General features: G+C 45.8%; 1 pseudogene; it reads right to left on the reverse strand.

The window, feature by feature from the left end:
- Nucleotides 1-11,917: 11,917 nt before the first annotated feature.
- Nucleotides 11,918-14,267, reverse strand: LOC115313443 (annotated as a pseudogene).
- Nucleotides 14,268-20,926: the final 6,659 nt, after the last annotated feature.

Here is a 20,926-nt window from a genome sequence, read left to right on the forward strand (position 1 = left end):
CCGCCGTAGCTCGTCACCCGCCGCAATTCCGCCTTCCCGGCAGAATTCGGTGGCACCACGACGAGTCGTCCTTTCGCCACAGTATACTCTCCACCAGGAGCAACGTAGGTTTCGAAACACCGACGTTTGGAGGGCGGCCAACCGGCGACCAATATGCGTCCACTCTGGAAAGTTTGGGCATGTCTATCGCCACTCCTATACTTCGCCAACTTTGGCTCTGAGGTTTTCAGCCGAGCGACCCACATGCAAGGTACGGCGAGCGACCTCGGTACATCGACGAATATCTCCGCCGGTCGCCATTTCTGGTACCATCTCCCCGCCGCGGCTTCCGTTCGCCGTCTCCCCATCGCCCAGCATCGTCTCTATGCATATCCTGCAAGGGCCTGTTCCCTTTGTCCAGCCGCAAAAACTAAGAGCGGCAACTCCTGAAAATGGAGGGAGCGTGAGCAAACGACATAAAGAGCCTTCAAGAACGCCGGAAAGTTCCCACTCTTGCGACGACACTTATCAAAACGACGCTTCCGCAAAAGTGCCCGACAACCTTAATGTTTTCATCGACGGCCACGACGCATCGGCACTCATGGAAATCGGATGGGACTACTCCGTTTTGAGCGGGGGACTCTGCCGTCGCCTCCGGAAAGTCACTACACCGTGGGATGGCTCGCAGATACGCACTCCCGGAGGGGATCTCATTGCCCCTGCCCCCGTTAAAATGTGCACCACCCGCGTTACGATTCACGACGAAACGTGTCCGTTAAAGTTCCTCGTTCTTCATGAATGTGGGAAGGCTGTTATCCTCGGAATGGACGTATTGTGCAAGTACGGTGCGGTCATCAGCCTAGGAGAGAACAGGTTGACACCTCGATAACCTGTTCCGACGCCGGAAGGATATACGGTAAAGGCAGCCGCTGTTCGAGTACTCGCCGACCACATGAACCTGCGGTCGCGGTCGAATATTCTGATACCCGTCGATTCCGGTGAAGCTTGTTAATTTGAAGTTCTGCTTGAGGGCAGCGTCCAGTTGCTTCTCGAAAGAGGAATCGAAGTCGCAAAAGGTGTAACAACGCTTCAACACGTGCGTGCCACAGCCTTCGTTACTAACTTCCGACAAGAGCCGCAACACCTTACCAAAGGTACTGCCGCGGGCCAGATCGAGGAACTCCGCGAGACTCAGCCGCGATCGCAGCACTGTCCGAAGACCCGTCATCATCGCAGCCCGAAAGAACGCCACCCACGTAACGTGACGTCGATCCGAAGCTTCCTGCTTGAAAGCGAGGTCGAAAGCTTGAACTTCCCGGGGTTTCAGGTAACAAAACACCCCAGCGTTACCGACGACGCTGCGCTCCCGGTGTTCCACTGACCGCACCTAGTATCAGTGAAAGAGAGCGAGTTAATTTAGGAGAATGTTCAAGATATGCTCGACGACGACACCATCCAGCCGTCAAGCAGTCCACGGGTCTCTCCAGTCGTGCTCGTCAAGAAGGACGGAACTCTCAGATTCTGAGTGGACTACCGTCAACTGAACGCTGTCACTAAGAGCGATGTCTATTCGCTTCCTCGCATGACGACACGTTGGAACGACTTCTCAACTTCCGATATATTTCGTCGATGCATCTAAATAGTGAATACCGGCCGATCGAGGTCGAGGAAAGGCATTGCAAGATGGCGTCCTTCTGCCTGCCGCATGAGCTTTACGAATTTAAAGTGATGCTCTTCAGACTAGTCACGGCGCCAGCGACACTCCAGTGTGTAATGAACACTGTTTTCGCCGGTCTCAAACGGCAGAGCTACCTGGTCTACCTTGACAACATTGTGGTGTTCGCCAGGAACTTTGACGAGCACTTGAGACGACTCCGAGCCGTGCTCCAAGCTATTAAGAAGGCAGGACTTGCCCCCAGGCGGACAGAATGTCGATTTGCTTACCAGCAACTAAAGTTCTTGGGCCACGTTCTGAGCAGATAAGGTGTACGTCCTGACACTGAGAAGGCGCGTGCCGTAGCCGCATTTTCGCCGCAGTCGGACAAGAAGGCTCCAAGAAGATTTCTGGGCCTTTGAACCTACTATAGACGTTCTGTCCAGGATTTCTCCAAGCTATCTGCACCACTGACACACCTCACGAAGGAGTCCGCAGAATTAGAGTGGGCAGAAGAGAAACAGCGGGCATTCGACGAACTGAAACGACGCTTTCGAACCCCTCCTGTCTTTGACCATTTCGACCAGTTTGCAGAAACAGAAATCCACACCGATGCTTGTAATACCGATTTTGGCGCCGTACTGGTTTCAAGGCAAGAAGGCACATAGCGAGTCATCGCATCCGCAAGGCGGACACTGTCTAAGGCGGAGAGCAACTGCCCAACGACCGAAATACACACTAAAAAAGGGTGTATTCTTACACCGTTTGTTCCATATAAGGCACCCCAAAATTTCAGTTCGACGTACAGCACACTGACTTCGATTTAACGGTACTTTCACGAGAGGCTTGATACCCGTGGTACAACTTATTAAAATAGGTAATGGACGTGTTACTGACTGCAAAAAACTAATCAGGGTTTTCTTGGCCGTTCTGCAAAACATCAGTATTATCTTTCTGTGGTCTTTGAAACATACTTTAGCTATTTAATAAGTTGTATCGCACCGCTATCAAGCCCCTCGTAAAATGTGGGGCCGTTTATTCGACTATAGTGCGTTGAACGTTTAACTGAAGTTTTGAAGTGCACTATATGGGACAAAAAGGTATGAGGTGACACCACTTGTTTTAGAGTGTAGAGTGCCTTGTGGGCTGTCGTCTGGGCGATAAGGAAGTTCAGACCCTATCTGTATGGAATTCCTTGCCGCGTGGTGACAGACAACTACTCGTTTTCTGGCTCGCAAATTGGAAGGACCCATCAGGACACCTTGCTGTCTGGAGTATCCAACTGCAGGAATTCGACATGACTGTGGTCTACAATTGTGGCCACAAGCACTGTGACGCCGATTGTCTTTCGAGGGCCCCCGTCGAGCTGGCGTCCGAACGCACTAATAACGACGACGATGACGTTGTCCTCCTCGGCGCAGTGAAGACCAACATCATGGCAGACCTTTCACGAAATGATCAAGAGCTGCGTGCATTAATCGAGTACTTGGAAGACCGGCATCCTACGGTGCTCCAAGTCTTTTTAAGAACCCTGCCGTCCATCGCCATCCGATGAGGTGTATCTTACAAGGATAATTTCGGCGAGAACACAACATTGATTTTGGTGGTCCCCAGTGACCTTCGCAAAGAGATCTTCCATGCTTGCCGCGATTAGTCAACGGCGGGACACGTCGGCTAGACCCAGACACTAGTGGACGAAGCTTCTGAAAGCCTTTCGCCTCTGATGTGCTGACGACGGAAGAAACCACTGATGAAGCCAGCAAAACTCCTGCAGCCATGGCACTCCCGTCTATTTCATGCCTGCAAATTGAAATGGATTGGCTTGATCCCTTTCGACCATCAACATTGGGGAACCGCTTTGTAGTTGTCGCCACCGATTATCTAACGCGGTACGCCGAGACCAAGGCCCTTCCGCTGGGAAATACCGTTTAAGTCGACAAGTTTTTTATCGAATCCATCGTCCTCGGGCACTGCGCTCCCGAGGTGCTAAATACAGATCGCGGGTCGTCGTTTATGGGGAAGTTGACGCACTAAATTCTTTCTCAGCCACACCAGCTGTCGTCGCACCAGGACATGCCACCCGCAGAACCACGTGCTGAGGAGCGGCTTAACAAGACAGTCGCCGACATGATCTACAGGTACATCGACATAGAGTACAAGACGCAGAATGAGGTGGTGCCCATCGTCAATTCGCCTACAACACTGCGGCTCAAGAGGCCCCACCAGGTTACACCTTTCCATGTGCTACATGGTTGGAAGATAACTACGATGCTCGACGCGGTGCTGCCCAGCTGACGATGGGGCCGAAGGCACTCGCCCAGGCGGTTGCGCGACGGGCCGAAGAAGTCCGCCATCTCGCACGACGCCGGATACAAGACCAGCAACGTTTCGACGCTGGCCGCTACAACATTCGTCGCCGGGACGTTCACCTCCAGCCCAAAGACAGGGTGTGGGTGTGGACGCCCATTCATCGCCGCGGCTTCAGCGAGAAACTCTTGAAATGGTACTTCGAGGAATACAAGGTACAGTTCTAATCACACTTGTCTATAACGCGCGAGCGAGCGGCTTTCTCCGGGGAGCGCTAGACTGGTGGCATTCGCGGAACTAAGCTAGTCACGTGGCGCAACAATGAACGGCCCGCTCGAGGGGTGTCCTGCCCACCCTATCAGCTTGATAAGCGATAAAAGTAAAGTGCTTTGTGATATATCTTTGTTGTTTCTTTTGTTTTTTTGTTTTTTGATGACGAAATCGTTGATACGCCTTCATGCTTTAGCGTGTTTATTGTTCGAGCAATGAATGATGTTTGTAAAAAGCGTGCGAGCAGCCTTCCGCGTTCGCCGCCAGCTGATAGAGCGGGCAGGACGACACCCCTCGAGCGGGCCGTTCCATGTTGCACCACGTGACTAGCTTAGTTTTCGCGAATGCCACCAGTCTAGCGCTCCCCGGAGAAAGCCGCACGCTCGCGCGTTATAGACAAGTGTGATTAGCACTGTACCTCGTCGCCTCGGGGAGCTCAACTACAAACTGGGGCCCGACGGAGTGCAAACATTGTCACGACGCCGACCGCGATCCGAGCTGGTTCACGTAGTTCGAATCGAGCAGTTTTACGCTCAAGAGGAGTGTGGGGACTGTGGATTTTTCGTATTCCTGTGAAATTTTTAGCTGATCGTTTTTATGTTTTTTTTTGCATCCGGGAGATGCGATTTTAAAGAGGGGAGTAATGCCGCGTGCGCCTCTTGCCAAGTGGGCAACGCGCTTGGCTACTGCGCAGACAGGCCGCGGTTCGATGCCTGGTAGCGGATGCGCCTTTTTGTTATATTTGTAACTATCGCGTTCTCTAAATAGAAAAACCCTGTTGCTGGTTCGAGGTCCGAATGTTAGGCGAGCCAAACCTTCTAAGCCCATTCTTTCAGAAGTCCACGCGTGTACAAAAGGGGTTCCGCGTTGCGAGCCGTAGTCTGTTTCGCCCCAGCACTCGATTTATCTTTTTCGCCAGCATCGACACCTGCGACGCGAACCTTCTATTTCTTTTTTTTGTGTGTGTGACACAAGCTCGTCTCATTAAACGTGTAGCTTCCCCAGTTAATCGTGGCCTTATCATTTTGTCATTCATGACAATATTGAGTGGGCACACGTTCTGCTTGCACAAAACATTCAGCGTACGCGAGACCTTTGTTCCGACATACGACTTTGAGCAGAGAAAATGAAACGTGCGCCTTTGGCGTAATTCAGGTTTTTAAGATACAAGGTATTGGACGGCCTCCACTCCGGAATAAAATATGTACCCAAGTAGAAAAATTTAAAAAAATGAGGGACCATTCTAAGTGTATATACTCAAACCGCCTTTGGTTGCTGGGTTTGCTGTAAGTTTTTTGTAAAGTGGAGTTGCTCCCGATGGCGTAACGAAAATTAATTGAATATTTTCCAAGTGCATGCATTACCTCTCTTTAGTTATTCGTCTACCTCAACTTGTACGGCTCTTAACCTTGGTCCTAAACTTTTATTTTTGTTTTAATGACTCCCCCCATCCCACTCATTCTCAACTTTTAACGCTCCCTCCCCTCAACAGTAGGAGTTCTGTCTTTCATCAGAGTTCTTGTCAGTTCGCGCAGTCAATTATGCCTTTCTCGCTCATTTCAAGGCCGCCCCCCCCCCTCCCCCAGAACAACATTTCTTAGACACTATTAACTGTCTGAAACAATAAAATTGTATCAGTGCTTGTAATAAACAAAAACGTCTGCTTGACTACACTCTAAAAAAAGCCCGTGAGTTTGCTTTCCCGCACAACACTCGGAGAGCCAATCGCCGCAACTTACGGAGGCAGCTCAGCGGATGGAAATGCCGAAACATATGTTTAGACCAAAAAACGCAGTCTGAGTTGTGACATTAAGCAATGCAAGCGTGACGTTTTGCATTGCTTAATGTCACAACTCAGACTGCGTCAACTTAATTGGGCTATTTGATGTTCCGGGAGTTTCCATATACCCATCCATGTTAGTGGACCCATACCTGGCCATTTTATCCTTTTTATCACGAGAAGCTAGGCTCATTACCCGCAGGCATCTTACTTTTAATGAAATATATCCATTAACTCTTGGATATGTTTGTTAATTACGAATAATTTAAGTGTCAAGTTGAGTCACTCTTGTACATATATGAGCCATATCGTTTTTAAACCTTCTCTAAAAGATTGTACGCTAGATGTATGCATGTTATTATAGATGTATAACTCTTTGTGAGCATGCAATGTTTTGTACTTAAGTTCCACGTACAAAGACCTCGATCGTTTTGATGCACGAAGAACCAAGTAAACAATTATACGAATAAATAAATAAACAAATAAACAACCAAATAATCAAACAAACAAACGAAAAAACAAGTCAACAAATAACTAAAAAAAAAAAAAAGAAGCACGTGCCATTCACCATGTAGCTTGTCTCCCAGCTCTGACCTTAGAAGTTAAACTCTCATCTATTGCTGTAATGTAGTGCGCGTCAGCGTGACGTACACACAGTTGCAATCCTCGTTCCATTGAGCACCTTCGTTCGCTGTATAAGCGGCAATCCGCTGGGAAATCATCGGTGAACCTCAGGATGGAGGCCGAGCGACCAGTGCCGAAAACCTTGGCCAATACTTACGAAACCTCTTGCTTAACACAGTGAACGACGAAAGACAAACGTCCAGAAAGCGCGCACTGACAACCCCGCTTATGATACGCACTCGAAAGTAAAGTAACTGACAACCTAAAAAAAAAGCCGGGTGCAGATATAATGTACACCCTTGTTGCTTCGTCAGTCATTCTTTGATGTATTTTATCGGCTAATGCAGCAACCTCAGTGGATGCGGATGTATGATAAGAGGTTCCGGACCAAAGATGGCAGCATTGATAACACTGTATTGAAATTACCGTAATCAAACAATTTCCTGTGGTAATGAGTAACATAATTATTGAATTCTCTAGGCTGGTTATTACAAATGTAAATGAACTACTTTTGGGCACTACTTTTCATAAGTTACTCATTACTTTTTAAGTTACTTCTTTCCAAAATGAGACACTTCGTTGCATGGCGAAGTGTGGTGAAAGGCACATCAGAGCGCATAAACGACGGTCATCTTGGCGCAAAGCCTTGTACAAATAATACGACAGACGCACAAAGGCGGGCTTGATAGGTGATGGAGATATATTTATTTATTTATTGATACTATTCATACCGTTTGCCTACAGGCCGTTAGAAGAGTGAAATATTGGTAAAACAAGCACTTTTTAACGCACAATTCCCCAAACAATACATTTCATGATCATTTCAACACACGAAGGCATTCAAGATAGGGGCGAAAAAAAGAAAAATCTAACAAAAACAGCAATTAAATACTACTTTGTTGGGCGAGACCTCTCAGTAGGGCTTCAAAACCCTGATTGATGTCATCTTCAAAGACATCTTGGGACAGGCTGTTCCACTCATCTATAGTCCGTGGTAAGAAGGAATATTTAAAATGGTCAATTCGCGCTTTCATTGGTATTATCATTTCATTGTAATCTCTCCTAAGTCCTCCAGTACAACGAGCCTTTAAATATCGCAATGAGTGCATGTTGAGATTATTTTGTATCAAATAAAGAAATTTTACTTTAGCCACTTTTCGACGCTCTGCTAGTGATTACAAGTTCAGAGGAGTAAGCATCGCACTGACAGACTCAGTCCTTCGGTATTGGGCTGTGATAATTCTGACAGCTCTTCTTTGTACCTTTTCTTATTTTTAATTTTTTTTTCTGCATGGGTCGCACATGGCACTTGCGTATTCTAAGACTCGGCTTACATTTGTTAAATGAGCTGCAAGTTTTACTTCCTCTGTCACTAATTTAGTGTTACGTCTAAAGAACCACAATTTTCCTTCCGCGGAGCTCGAAAAATTGTTGAGATGGAATTTCCTATAAACATCACTCGACACGGTTACATACAGGTATTTGATATTGCTGACGAACGTTACTGGTTTGTCGTCCAGTTCGTAGTTCTAAGCAAGAACGTTTTTAATCTTGTTTGTGATCCTTTAAAATACATTTTTGTTGGGTAAATTTGCATTTCCGATTGCTTGCACCACTCATTTATGTCATTTCATGCTTTGTTCGAAGTGATCTGATCTTCGAGACATGTAACTCTAGAGTGAATTAGGCAGTCGGCTGCGAATAAGCGGGCGGTAAATGAAGGCCCAAGGTTTCGTGCGACATCATTAATGTAACTTAAGAATTGTACGGGTTCGAGCACGGACCCATGGGGAACCCCCGACGTGAATTTAAATGTAACTGCTATAGCACCGTTAACTTCGGCAAATTGAGTACGGTTGGGGAGGTAAGCCGTGATCCATCTCAGCACCTTTAAATATTTGCGGGCGCCTTTTAGCGTCAGATAAGTTGTGCAATTGGAACGCGGTCGAAAGCCTGTGAAAGGTCACGACAGATTGCATCTGTCTGGCCGCTTTCGTCCAGCGAAATCGTGAAATCGTGTATAGTTTCTGGCAGTTGTGCGCCTGTTCAAAGCCTCCGCCGGAATCCGTGCTAGTTGGGATTAAAAGCTCCCAAGTTCTTAAAGCGATACAAAAGATAAGCCAATAACATATGCTCTAGTATCTTACAGCAGACATAAGTAAGCAAAATTGGTCTGTAATTTTCAACGTTATACCTGCTGCCAGATTTATACACGGGGCTGACTTTAGCGGTTAGCCAGTCGGTGGAAAGAACATGTTGATCCAAAGATGCGCGAATATTATTGTTAGGTATTCAGACACCCATTCGGCATAATGTTTCAAAACGTCGTTGAGAATATTGTCGAGGCCATGAGACTTCTTACTATCAAGGACTAATAAAAGAGAAAAAATACCTTGTTGAGATATACAGAGGCTAAAATCAGATTGAGACGTTTCCACAGAGACACTTCCCAGAGACGCTATGTTAGAATGCGACTCAAGAAACACCGAATGAAAAAAGATATCTTCGTATCGAGAAGCCATCTCACCATGGTCGACATTACTTTCATTGTTCACTTGCAGATATTTTAAAGATTCTCGGGATGGGGCGAGGTGACGCCAAAACCTTTGCGGCGAAGCTTTCGTAAATGGTGTTAGGGTTTCTGTGTAGAATCTTGTCTTCGCCTGTGTTAACCTATTTTTCAGGGTTCGTGAGAGACTGGTAACGTCGTTTTGATTTCTCGTCTTTTTTCGCTCTCGTTTTATTTTCCGTTTTAGCTGAATAATTTAACGGTTTATCCAGGGGTTACGTTTCCGCACATTTTTTTCGCCTTTTCGGTGCAAAGTGTTCTAGACAATAATTGCCAATACTTTTAAACGAAGCCACAAACAATTGACATCCATCGCCCCATGCGTTGTACACAAAGATAAATCTCGGTAATCCAAAAAGCTTACGTCGTCATCTCTGCTGAAGTCCCATACGCAGATGCGCGGTCTTCTAATATTGTTTTGCGGTAAGAAGTCTTTCATGCATAGGAACGCAAGCTCATGGTCCGATAGCCGATAATCCAATAAAATTGAGTATTCTGGTGCGTGGCTATTAACAAATAAAAGATCAAGCCATGATCCACACCTCGTGCTCTCGCTCACTATCCGCACATGTCCATTTCCAGGAGAACTTCAGAGCTTTTAACATCAGTTTGTCCCGTTTCAGCTTATTGCAATTAACTTTCGGAAGATTAATATCTCCGGCAATACTAACGCGGGAGTTAGCGCCAATGTTATCAGTTAAATAATTCTGAATGGCCTCGAAGAAAGAAACCGGGGAATTCGGGGCCTGTAGACGGCTCCAATGATAAAATAAGCGCCAAGAAAGTTTATTTTGATCCAGACACTTCCGTTATCTGGGATATCTGTCACTCGAAAGAAGTCGATACTTTCTTTCAGTATTATAGCAACTCCTCCGCCACGCGCCGCGCAGTCATTACGTATCTTTTTATACTTTGGCGGGAGCAGTTCACTATCTGTTATCTCAGGACGCAACGAAGTTTCACTTACTGTAACCACATCAGGACAGTAATGAATAAGGAAGTATTCTAGGAAGACTTTGACGAGCGTGTTGGGACAGATGTAACAGTAAGAAAGCATAAAACAAACAGATGGACAAAAACAGACATGTACAAGCTTTCAGTTGAAAACAACATATATTTGACGCCAGCGAAGTCTGCACCAACAACCGTCGGTAGGGAAGGGAGGAACGAGCAAGAGGGAGAAAAGAAGGGGGTAAGAAAAGAAGGGGGAAGGGGGAAAGAAGGAAGATGGAGGAAAAGAAGGGGGAGAAGGTTGAGAGGGAAGAAGAGGGAAGATAGCGTTTCCGCATACGAAGCGGATTGGCAGCCGAAGGCCGAAGGGGGTCTTGTTGTTCGAGGTTATGCAATTGGAGTCCGAGAGAACGCCGGCCTCAGAAACACTGGTTCTGGTTTAGTCAACGAGAGGGATGGGGAAGCAATGTTTTTCTTGGTGGTAGTCATCCTATAAGCTTCAATTACCTCGCTCTCATAGCGCTCTCGGTGCCCCCCAACCACTTTAGTCTGGTTGAACAATGGCGTGCATGCCTGGCACTCCTTACCGTGAACTATAATAGGATGCAGTGACCCCTCTGGCTGTGACGCGCATTCAATGTGGTGTTCTCGGAGGCGATCATTTATGCATCGGCCCGTTTGGCCGATATATTCTGCACCGCAGGTCAAAGGAATTGAGTATCCTTTTTCTTTTGCGCATCGAACGAATTGAGAGCCGTGTTTTTTTGCACACGCTGGGGGGGAACTGGTGTTGTTAACCAGTTGGCACATGGAACCCAGTTTGAACCTGCATTTGAAAATGACCTTGGTGCCAAAGCGGAACGCGAGAGACTTGACGCGGTGCGCCACGTTATACATGTAGAGAATTCAGGCAATCCCCCCGCCCGGAGCAGCTCGTAAAGTGCGGGGACTTCGATTTACAATGAGCCTCTGCGTGGCAGAACTGAGTAGGTCCATCGGGTAACCTGCCTTGAGAAGGCGGTTAAATTGTGTTTTCACACTCTAAGTTTAGTGGTGACTGCACGACCCTACTGCGTGCAGAGGAGATCAACGAAGTGACCACCCCTGTCTTAACGGACCTGGAATGGGAGCTGGAAAAGGGAAGAACTCGTTTCTCCGAACGTTACCAAAACGACCAGCAGATACCCGTCGCTGTCGTATTCAACCTGATGTCTAAGTACTGCAGTCCCTCCTCCGTGGGGTCCTCTCTCTTAAAGTTGAGGCTGCCTGCCGCGCTGAGAAAACAAGGCGGAATAGAATGGACCGGGGTTCCTGTGGGGTGAATTACAAGATAGTCATCCACATAGCGCACTATCTGACACCCGGGCACGATGCTGCGTAGTTCCTCGTCAATTATCCCATCAACGAAGGAAAGATAGATTTCACTCAGCACGGGCGCCAGGCCGGACCCAATGCAAACACCTGATATTTTGAATAAACACTTCTCCGTTCTGCTCAATCATTGTAGAGCGGGGGTAAACCTGGAGCAACTGGATAAACCCGGACCGTGGAATGCCTGAAGCGTTCTGGAACCTGCACAGGCCGAACTCATTGATGGCCTCATCAACGCACTTAATTAGGAAAGGAATGTACATGTCTGTACATGTGTGTTTTTGTCCATCTGTTTGTTTTGTGCTTTCTTACTGTTACAAGTTTTCCAGTTCCCCTCTTTATTTACAAGACTTCGTGCGTTAAAATTGATCAGCTTCAAATCTATGTTTAAGTTATTTGGTCGCCATTCAGGCGTATGTTGTTTTGCCGTCCTGGTGGCAAGCTTTATTTTAGAATTTCTTTCGTCTTCCCATGAATACATTTCCTTATCGATCACAATCTTATCGTGAACAAGCCTTACATACACCCCTTTGGCTTTGTCACTTATCACGCTCTCCCATAATTGCCTTCGGCTTCTTAAAGTGAACGGCGAATAGTCGTTAGATGCCGATATTTTGGTTCCGTTTAATTTTTTTCAGTTTCTAAACTCTTCGAGCTTATGGTTGCGAGTCATAAAACTTTGCGATAATTGGTCTTGTCCTGTTCATATTCTTCTCCCGAAGTCTGAGAACTCGTTCAATTGTGTTGACCTTAACACCCATAAAGTTTTCAAAAAGATCAGTCAGCACACTCTTCTTTAAATCTGCATTGGTTTTATCACAGCCCTCAGGAATACCGAGCACAATCAAGATGTTACCACGGCTCTGTCTGGAAGATCAGTCAGTTCCTCCTGCTGTGACTGCATAAGGATGCTAATCTTTGTAATACTTCCTTCAAGGTCACATATTTTCCTATCGTGCAACAGTACCGTTTTAAGTGATTCATCTAAGTGGCCTACTCTCGTGTTCATTGCTTCCACTTTTTCACGAAAATTGGCTTGACATTCCTTAATTGTTTTTATATCCAAACTTATTTTTTCTGTACCAGGAGAGGTTTGTTCAAAAAATTTCTTGAAGTCAGGACCAGGATTTTCTTCGATATTGCCGGCTAACAGCAGCAGCACTGCTTTACAACGTTCCAAACACGCTTCCACAAACACTTTGAGGCACGGCAGAACCATGACAAATAGGTCGTGGCTACTAAAACTCTTAAATTGGTAGTATCCACTAACCTGTTTGAAAAGAAGGAACAGTTGAGGCAACATCGTCTGCCTGGTCCCGCCGTGCCCACTGGAGAAGTCGTAGTTTCTCGGTCCTTATAATACCTCGGCGCGGTGGATGACGGTACCGTCGCTATCCCGCCCGTGCGTCGGCATTCCCTCCACTCTTGGCAGCCATCCATGATCTGCAACAACGGTTGTAATTGGAGGTATCTTCGTCGCTTGTGCTCGGTATAACGGCGCACCACAACATCGCCTGTACGAAAACTAGGAACAGTTGAGGCGACATGGTCTGCCTGGCCCCGCCGTGCCTACTGGAGAAGTCGGAGTTTCTCGGTCCTTTTGAAAGATCGGCGCGGTGGGTCGCGGTAGCGTCGGTAGCCCGCCCGTGCGTGGGGTTTCCCTCCACTCTTGGCACAAATCTATGATCTGCCATGGCGGTTGTAATTGCAGGTATCTTCGTCGCTTGTGCTCGGTAGACGGCGCACCACAACAGCGCCTGTTCGAAAAGTAGGAACAGTTAAGGCGACATGCTCTGCTTAACCCCGCCGTTCCCACTGGAGAAGTCGTAGTTTCTCAGTCCTTTTAAAAGCTCGGCGCGGTGGAAGCTGGTAGCGCCGGTAGCCCGCCCGTACGTCGGTGTTTCCTCCACTCTTGGCAGCCATCCATGATCTTCAATGACGGTTGTAATTGCAGGTATCTTTGTCGCTTGTGTTGGGTAGACGGCGCACCACAACAGCGCCTGTTCGAAAAGTAGGAACAGTTAAGGCGACATGCTCTGCTTGACCCCGCCGTTCCCACTGGAGAAGTCGTAGTTTCTCAGTCCTTTTAAAAGCTCGGCGCGGTGGAAGCTGGTAGCGCCGGTAGCCCGCCCGTACGTCGGTGTTTCCTCCACTCTTGGCAGCCATCCATGATCTTCAATGACGGTTGTAATTGCAGGTATCTTTGTCGCTTGTGTTGGGTAGACGGCGCACCACAACAGCGCCTGTTCGAAAAGTAGGAACAGTTAAGGCGACATGCTCTGCTTGACCCCGCCGTTCCCACTGGAGAAGTCGTAGTTTCTCAGTCCTTTTAAAAGCTCGGCGCGGTGGAAGCTGGTAGCGCCGGTAGCCCGCCCGTACGTCGGTGTTTCCTCCACTCTTGGCAGCCATCCATGATCTTCAATGACGGTTGTAATTGCAGGTATCTTTGTCGCTTGTGTTGGGTAGACGGCGCACCACAACAGCGCCTGTTCGAAAAGTAGGAACAGTTAAGGCGACATGCTCTGCTTGACCCCGCCGTTCCCACTGGAGAAGTCGTAGTTTCTCAGTCCTTTTAAAAGCTCGGCGCGGTGGAAGCTGGTAGCGCCGGTAGCCCGCCCGTACGTCGGTGTTTCCTCCACTCTTGGCAGCCATCCATGATCTTCAATGACGGTTGTAATTGCAGGTATCTTCGTCGCTTGTGTTGGGTAGACGGCGCACCACAACAGCGCCTGTTCGAAAAGTAGGAACAGTTGAGGCGACATGATTTGCCTGGCCCCGCAGCATCCCCAGGAGAAGTCGTAGTTTATTGGTCATTTTAAAAGCTTGGCGCGACGGATGACGGTAGCGTCGGTAGCCCGCCCGTGCGACGGCGTTCCCTCCACTCTTGGCAGCCATCCATGATCTGCAATGACGGTTGTAATTGCAGGTATCTTCGTCGCTTGAGCTGGGTAAACGGCGCACCACAACAGCGCCTCTTCGAGAAGTAGCGTAGCAGTTGAGGCGACATGCTCTGCCTGACCCCGCCGTGCCCACTGGAGAAGTCGCAGTTTCTCGGTCCTTTGAAAAGTTCGGCGCTATGGATGACGGTAGCGTCGGTAGCACGCCCGCGCGTCGGCGTTCCCTCCACTCTTGGCAGCCGTCCATGATCTGCAATGACGTTCGTTATTGCAGGTATTTTCGTCGCTTGTTATGTGTAGACGGCGCACCGCAACAGCGCCTGTTCGAAAAGTAGCAACAGTTTAGAAGACACGCTCTGCCTGGCCCCGCCGTGCCCACTGGAGAAAAGCATTCGTGTGAAGACATCGCTGGAATGCCACGACTGCTCACGTGCTCCAGACACGACTGATTCACGGCTGCACGTGATAATGAAGGTTCTATTCGCAACATGAACGCCCTATGGGTGGCGGGGTGGTCGTTCCAAACTGGCGGAGGAGACGGGGATAGATTCTCCAGGATTTCCCGTGCGCATGCTTGCTGACGCTGGTCAACGCGCTAAAAATTATTTATTTGTCTGCAAAAGCGAAGCGGTTAGGGACGGATCATATTACAGCTGACGGAGATGTTGATGCACGTTAGGAAAATAAGCATGCTGATATTTAAAGTTGAAAGATCCTCAACTTGCGAAGCTTTGTTGTGGGCGAGCGCCTTTTAGGCACGGCCACGTCACTGTTTGTGGCAGAATATTTTTGAGGGTGATGAATTTATCATGTTTGCGCTTTGCCTGGCCATTAGTGCTAAAAAAATTGAGCCCCGCAATGGTGGCCGTCAAGCCTCGGGAAAGCAGCGTTCACAGTACTGATGTCTTCGTGTCACCGGCTCACAACAAGCTGCTCACCGTCTTGGTTTTAGTGTACTGCAACACGTGATCAAATTTCTCTATGGGCATTGATAGCAAATATGGTACCGCAGGCTACCGTGCGGTGCAGCATTACAACCGGAAGCTCGCGCTGCGCCTTTGAAGCACAGTTTTCAGCGCGCGTCAGGAGCGTTGCCGTGCTTGGTAGCCAACGGTAGCCCCCGGTAACGCTATGCAAAAACTGCCTATTAATATAATCCTCGTGTTTATGGGTTTTATTTATTGCTCTATCAAAAATTGATATCTCAATATATCGAACATCTTTCGTACCAGGTTATCAGCAACGTTGCGGCTCCTCTCGCCAAAACTGCCCGTTCTAAGCTCTCTCACGAACGGCTGGCTAAAAAAGACGCGCTTAAAATTCTTCGAATATTGCTTTCTTTGCTTTGTAATTACCTGAAAGCAAGTACGCGCACTCTAAAAAATGCCTGCGGATCAACTTACAAGCAAAATACCCAAAGATCCTATCATTGCGATTTAGGAAATCCGCTCAAGGAATGTTGAGGCGGTACGTACGTTTACACCTCAAAATTAAGTCCGCGCTGTCGTATTACGTAATGCAAGCATGACGCTTTGCATTGCGTAATGCCACAGCGCAGATTTCATTCTTAGGTCTAAAAGGATGTTCCGGCTCATCATTCGCTGAAATGATTTCCTAGATCGCAATGATTGCCTCTTTGAGTGCTCTGCAGGTAAGTAGACGCGGAGGCCTTCCTTAGAGTGCGTATTCTGTCTTTTGGAAGTGCTTGCAATAAATGGCCATGTTCCTTGTAATGGCCTTAAAAGGCGAGCCCCTTCCCGATGTGAATTGCTCGACATACCGCATGCGCGACGACTTTTCTCTTACATATTGCGAAGAATAGACTTTTCCTAGACCGTAGTATAGAGCTTTACATGATTAGCAGGAGCGTTTGCCGTCATGTTAAGCACAGATTGAGCTGGTTCTCACTTCTGTATAAGAGTTATTTACTATTCTTTTTTTTTTTTTGACGCTGGGTTAGTTTATAGCAAACGTTGTGTGGCTAAACGGTGGTGGACTAATTCGTGCGAAAAGACAAAAAAAAATACCAGTGGCATCGTGATTCCTTGTTCTTTATGCCTGAGCATTACAAGGAGTGACCCAAGAAGCAGTGTTCATAAAGTTGCTCTTTCTTTTTTTAACAGCCAGACTCCCCCTCCCCCTTCGTGTTTTCTGGTTTGTCTCTGCGCCATATGACACTCCGTTTGCGTCTTTTTTAATGTCAGTTCGACGGCATAAACGAGATAAATCTGAAAAAAAAAAAAAATATGCCGTCCAGAACTCGGATGCCGGGGACTAGGTGGCCGTGTGCCCTGCACTTTGGATCCTGTGAAGCAAAAGCTCGTGGAGCGGAACCCAAGTGTGCTGGGATGACTCCTCGCGGCTGTCAACTCAAACGCATATTAACCTTTTCCTGCATCAATGTGTGTTACGTGCTGCCGTTCTTGCTTTGTATTAATGTTTTCGAAAGTGAGTGTTGCCTTTATGCAATTTATTTAAAATCTTATCTCTACTCATTACATATTAAACTGCCAAATAAATGGTTGAAAGGAATACATCAATAAAAAAACAAATTAAGATATCCAGAGAGCCTCTGATGAAAACGTATGGTGATGGGCTTTGTTTGTGAGAAGGGAGAGGTGATTCCTTTCGACTCCAGAGAAACGCATTTTATAGAATTTTCATCACTCCACTCGTGTTTTTTTCAATATTTTTCAATTTTCACTTTTAAAACAAAACTCAATCTGATTCAATTCCGATGGCCCTACAAAAATATAGTATACGCAGTCATCGTTTCTAATTTATATGTTGTCCGTGATTAAGCTGTGGTAAAAAAAAAAAAAGTCCAGAGTTACGCAATTTACGCGGAGAGCTGACTAAAAAGCATTGCAGGCAATATATAGTTCTAGTATACCCAAAGCTGCGGATTGCAGTCATAGCCGGCGCGTGCTGAGTCCATTATTTTAAGTGACAACGCAAGCTTCAGCGTGCAACCAAAGCTCCGGGGTATCATTGCCTAAATCTTTAATACTAAATCATATAATTATACGAACCTATATGTGTAAGAAACGCAAATGTTTGAAGTCGGAATCAAATATTTTACAACGCTTTGCGCGTCATAAGAACAACTATCCGATTAGTGAGTTCACAGACTCTCGCTGATAGGTACTCAAAAACTGCTCGCTTAGCAAGGACAAAAAACCAACCAGTGTCTTCTACTTAACAAATTCAAGGCGCTTTTATTAAGTGCAGTAAGAAAGCCGCCAACAAAAACGCAATTTATCTAGCTTCCTATCAATCTTTCCTTTGACAACGGTACATCAAAAGCTTTGAAAAAGCTTATCGCGGTAAAAGAAGAAAACTATTCACAAGGGTGTCTCGTTATATGAGCTCGTGTTTCTTCTGTTGCGAAATGCGTTCTTTCTTTTTCAAAAAGGGTGAAAGCAGGAGAAATAAAGTATAAAGATCAGGTTTTCAACGGCGTACGCACAGTGCTTAAAGACTGACGTAAAACCTCGCTCTTCTGCAGGAAAGATGATTCCTTTAGCGCCCTCCTTTCCAAAACTGGGAAGAAAGACATGTTACGGCAAATAGAAAAATGAATGAAGTACGGGAAAGGAGGAAAGAAATAAGGCTGAAATTGTTTGCGAAAATAGTTTAAGCTGAGGTAAAGCCTGTATAAGTTAACTTCAGGGAAGAAGGTACAATAAATCAGGTATTAAAAAAGGAAAAAAAAAACATAACATAAAACAAATATATCTCTAATGAAGCGCTCTTTCTTGGGGGCTTGTTTGTTCTGCATAAATTGCGTTAAATAGCGTTCATTAGCCTCGAGGTTTCAGCTTGAACACTTGCTATGTCACCTCGAAGCATGCTGATGTAGTTTTCTATTGTTTTTTTTTCGTTTACGCACTTTTTTTGTTGTTTTTGTTTTGGTTATGTGCTTTGTTCTCTTCCAGTACTTTTTTTTTTCGAATTCCTCGTTTACCTGACAGTTTTACTGGGAGGTGACACGACAAACCAGTTTTTTTACTTTATTCGCCGAGGTCTGTGCCCTCGTCCTTCTTCCTAAACAGGCTTCCTCGCTACACATTAATTGAGAGGATGTGTTTCAGCTTGATAAAATAACACCTTGGGGTTCTGTCCTAAATTGTAGATAATTTTTTTACGAATACTTTTTTATCATTTCTACGATGCTATTTAAGATTAATTCCAAGGCGAAGGAAAGGGCCGAAATTGAAATATTAAGTTCCTTACTTAGCAATATACAAGCGGGGTAAAACAACAGGCTGGTCTGAGGAATAACTGGGATAATCGCGTTTTTCAAAGACGAAGCTTCTTTAGGGCTCGAAGTTTTAACTTCTTCAGACCCTAAAAATATTGTAGCGGAACGTCAGCTTCAAGAGCAGAGCTTTCCACAGTTAATATTATGTTTAAAAGTGCGAAACTAGTAAAAGAGGGATATAAGTAGCACATGACAACGGGAAGGTGTTTTCGTGTGTAATATACGTGCTATTTATCAGTTTCAGCGTGGCACCCGACTATTGAAATGAACAGTTAGATTTCACATCAAAATGTAACATTAGGTCAGCATAACGTATTTGTGTCTCGTATTTTATTAGGGAAGGGACCTTGCTCACAAATGGGCACGATATCGGTTGATGAGCTTCAACAATAGAAGGAGGGGACGTTACTTTGCTGTTTTCAGTAATCGAACCATAGCAAAAAAAGTTTCCTGTTTTATGAACTCTTACGTTATAATATAACGATGCAACTGACAACCTTCTTGTTTTTAAACGTTACTGAGACATCGAAATAGTTCTAAAGGTAGATTAATTGATCAATTTCAATTACACGTTTCTAATGGGTGTGAGATGCAGAATACAAAATCACCATAGCGTTATAGTGTGCTGTTTTATAGGTAGGAATGTTGCCCTGCGGCAATCTTGATTTGAGCCGATTTTCGTAAACGAAAGAAAGACGGTATCTTTCGGTCCCAGCTTTCTCTAAAAAATCTGCCAAAACTGCCAAAGCTTTTAAGGTTTCAGCTGAAATAATAACCATTTGACCGATTCACGTGCGCCCGCCTATCTATATATATAAAACTGTAAGGGTATACTACAACGCAGGGCACAGTGAAGCGACAGTCAGCATATAATAATCGCACCTAGAATTTCTGGCTTCAATAATTACGTAAAAAAAATATATTCAAAATATTATGCATTTCCGAAACTAATCTATTTGACACTCTGGAGTCCCATGTACATCCGGAAAAAACAAAAACGTTTAGTATAAAATTTCCTGAGTCTTGAGCAAAAATATAGGCGCAGCTTCATGCTGTCCGCACGAAGTTATATTTCGATAGATTAAATTAACTTTCGGTTTCGGTAGAGTAAACACACAACGCCTTGTCTGTCTGTTTCTTCGTCCTTGTTCTACGTCTTTTTGTACTGTTCCCACGAAACAAGTAAAATAACTAATGCGAAACAAACAACTACGAAATATCGCTTTCGATTTGGTCGATTTAAGCACGTAATTACGTGGTAAAGCTCTTCCAAACCTTATCTGTAATGTTGTAAAATCTTTTCCCCGTGTCTTCCAGGAAAGCACACTGAAACATAACTTTGTCGGGCGTGAAATCAAGCATAGCTCTCCGGATAAACTTCAACTTTATCCGCAGCCATTCACGAACATTTCCACACTAGCGCAGCGGTTGTCTGAGCTCTAGCGTAAAGATAAAATACCCTCGATTAGAACCCGCAAGAGCATGGCTAAAACTCGGTCTGCAGGGCTTGATTTTGTTGGCTACCTAATTTTTTTTGACGTGGCTTACCAAATAAATAAGATTTTCAAATGATCTAGCTCACTTTGTGAAATTTTCATCATAACAACCTTTTTTAGGGTTCTTCTCCGGCAAGTTTGCGTAGAATTACCGAATCAGAAAAAAAAAAAAGAAACAAACGGTATGACGATTTTATAAAACGCTGTCCTGCAGTTTCACAAGCACGAAGAGGGTGAGATGAATCCTTGTCTTTCTCTATCTTCTACTGGTTCGTTGATTTATTTTTCGCGCTATTTTTCTCGTCCCGATGCTTCACCAACAAGCACGAATTACTACAATCCTGAGATATGAATGTTCGGTTCTTCAAATTTGTAAAAAATAAAGCTGTTTAAATTTTTACAATGAAAGCAATATTGTCTTACTGCAGAGCGGTATACAGAAGTGTTACTGTTAAAAACGTTTGTCCCAGAACTGCTCCGGGTTTGGAACACATCTTTCTTATATAAAGAATCAAGCATTTTATATTTCCTGTTGTGGACGGAATATTTTCACTGGGATGCGTGGGACTCTCACAACTGACGACGCAAACGTTAGCAAACACAGCTCAATTATTGTAGTCTACTGTATAACAGGCAACAAGGGCTATTTAATTACAGGACGTGTTTAGTCCTACACTGAGGATTTCGTATTTTGCCGATGGAACAGCGCACGGCCGGGGCGGTTGCTGCGGAGTTGAACGGCGGGTCTTTTATCAGAAAGAAGA

Source organism: Ixodes scapularis, unplaced genomic scaffold (assembly GCF_016920785.2).
Source record: "Ixodes scapularis isolate PalLabHiFi unplaced genomic scaffold, ASM1692078v2 PGA_scaffold5__190_contigs__length_132052651, whole genome shotgun sequence".
NCBI classification, from domain to species: Eukaryota; Metazoa; Arthropoda; class Arachnida; order Ixodida; family Ixodidae; genus Ixodes; species Ixodes scapularis.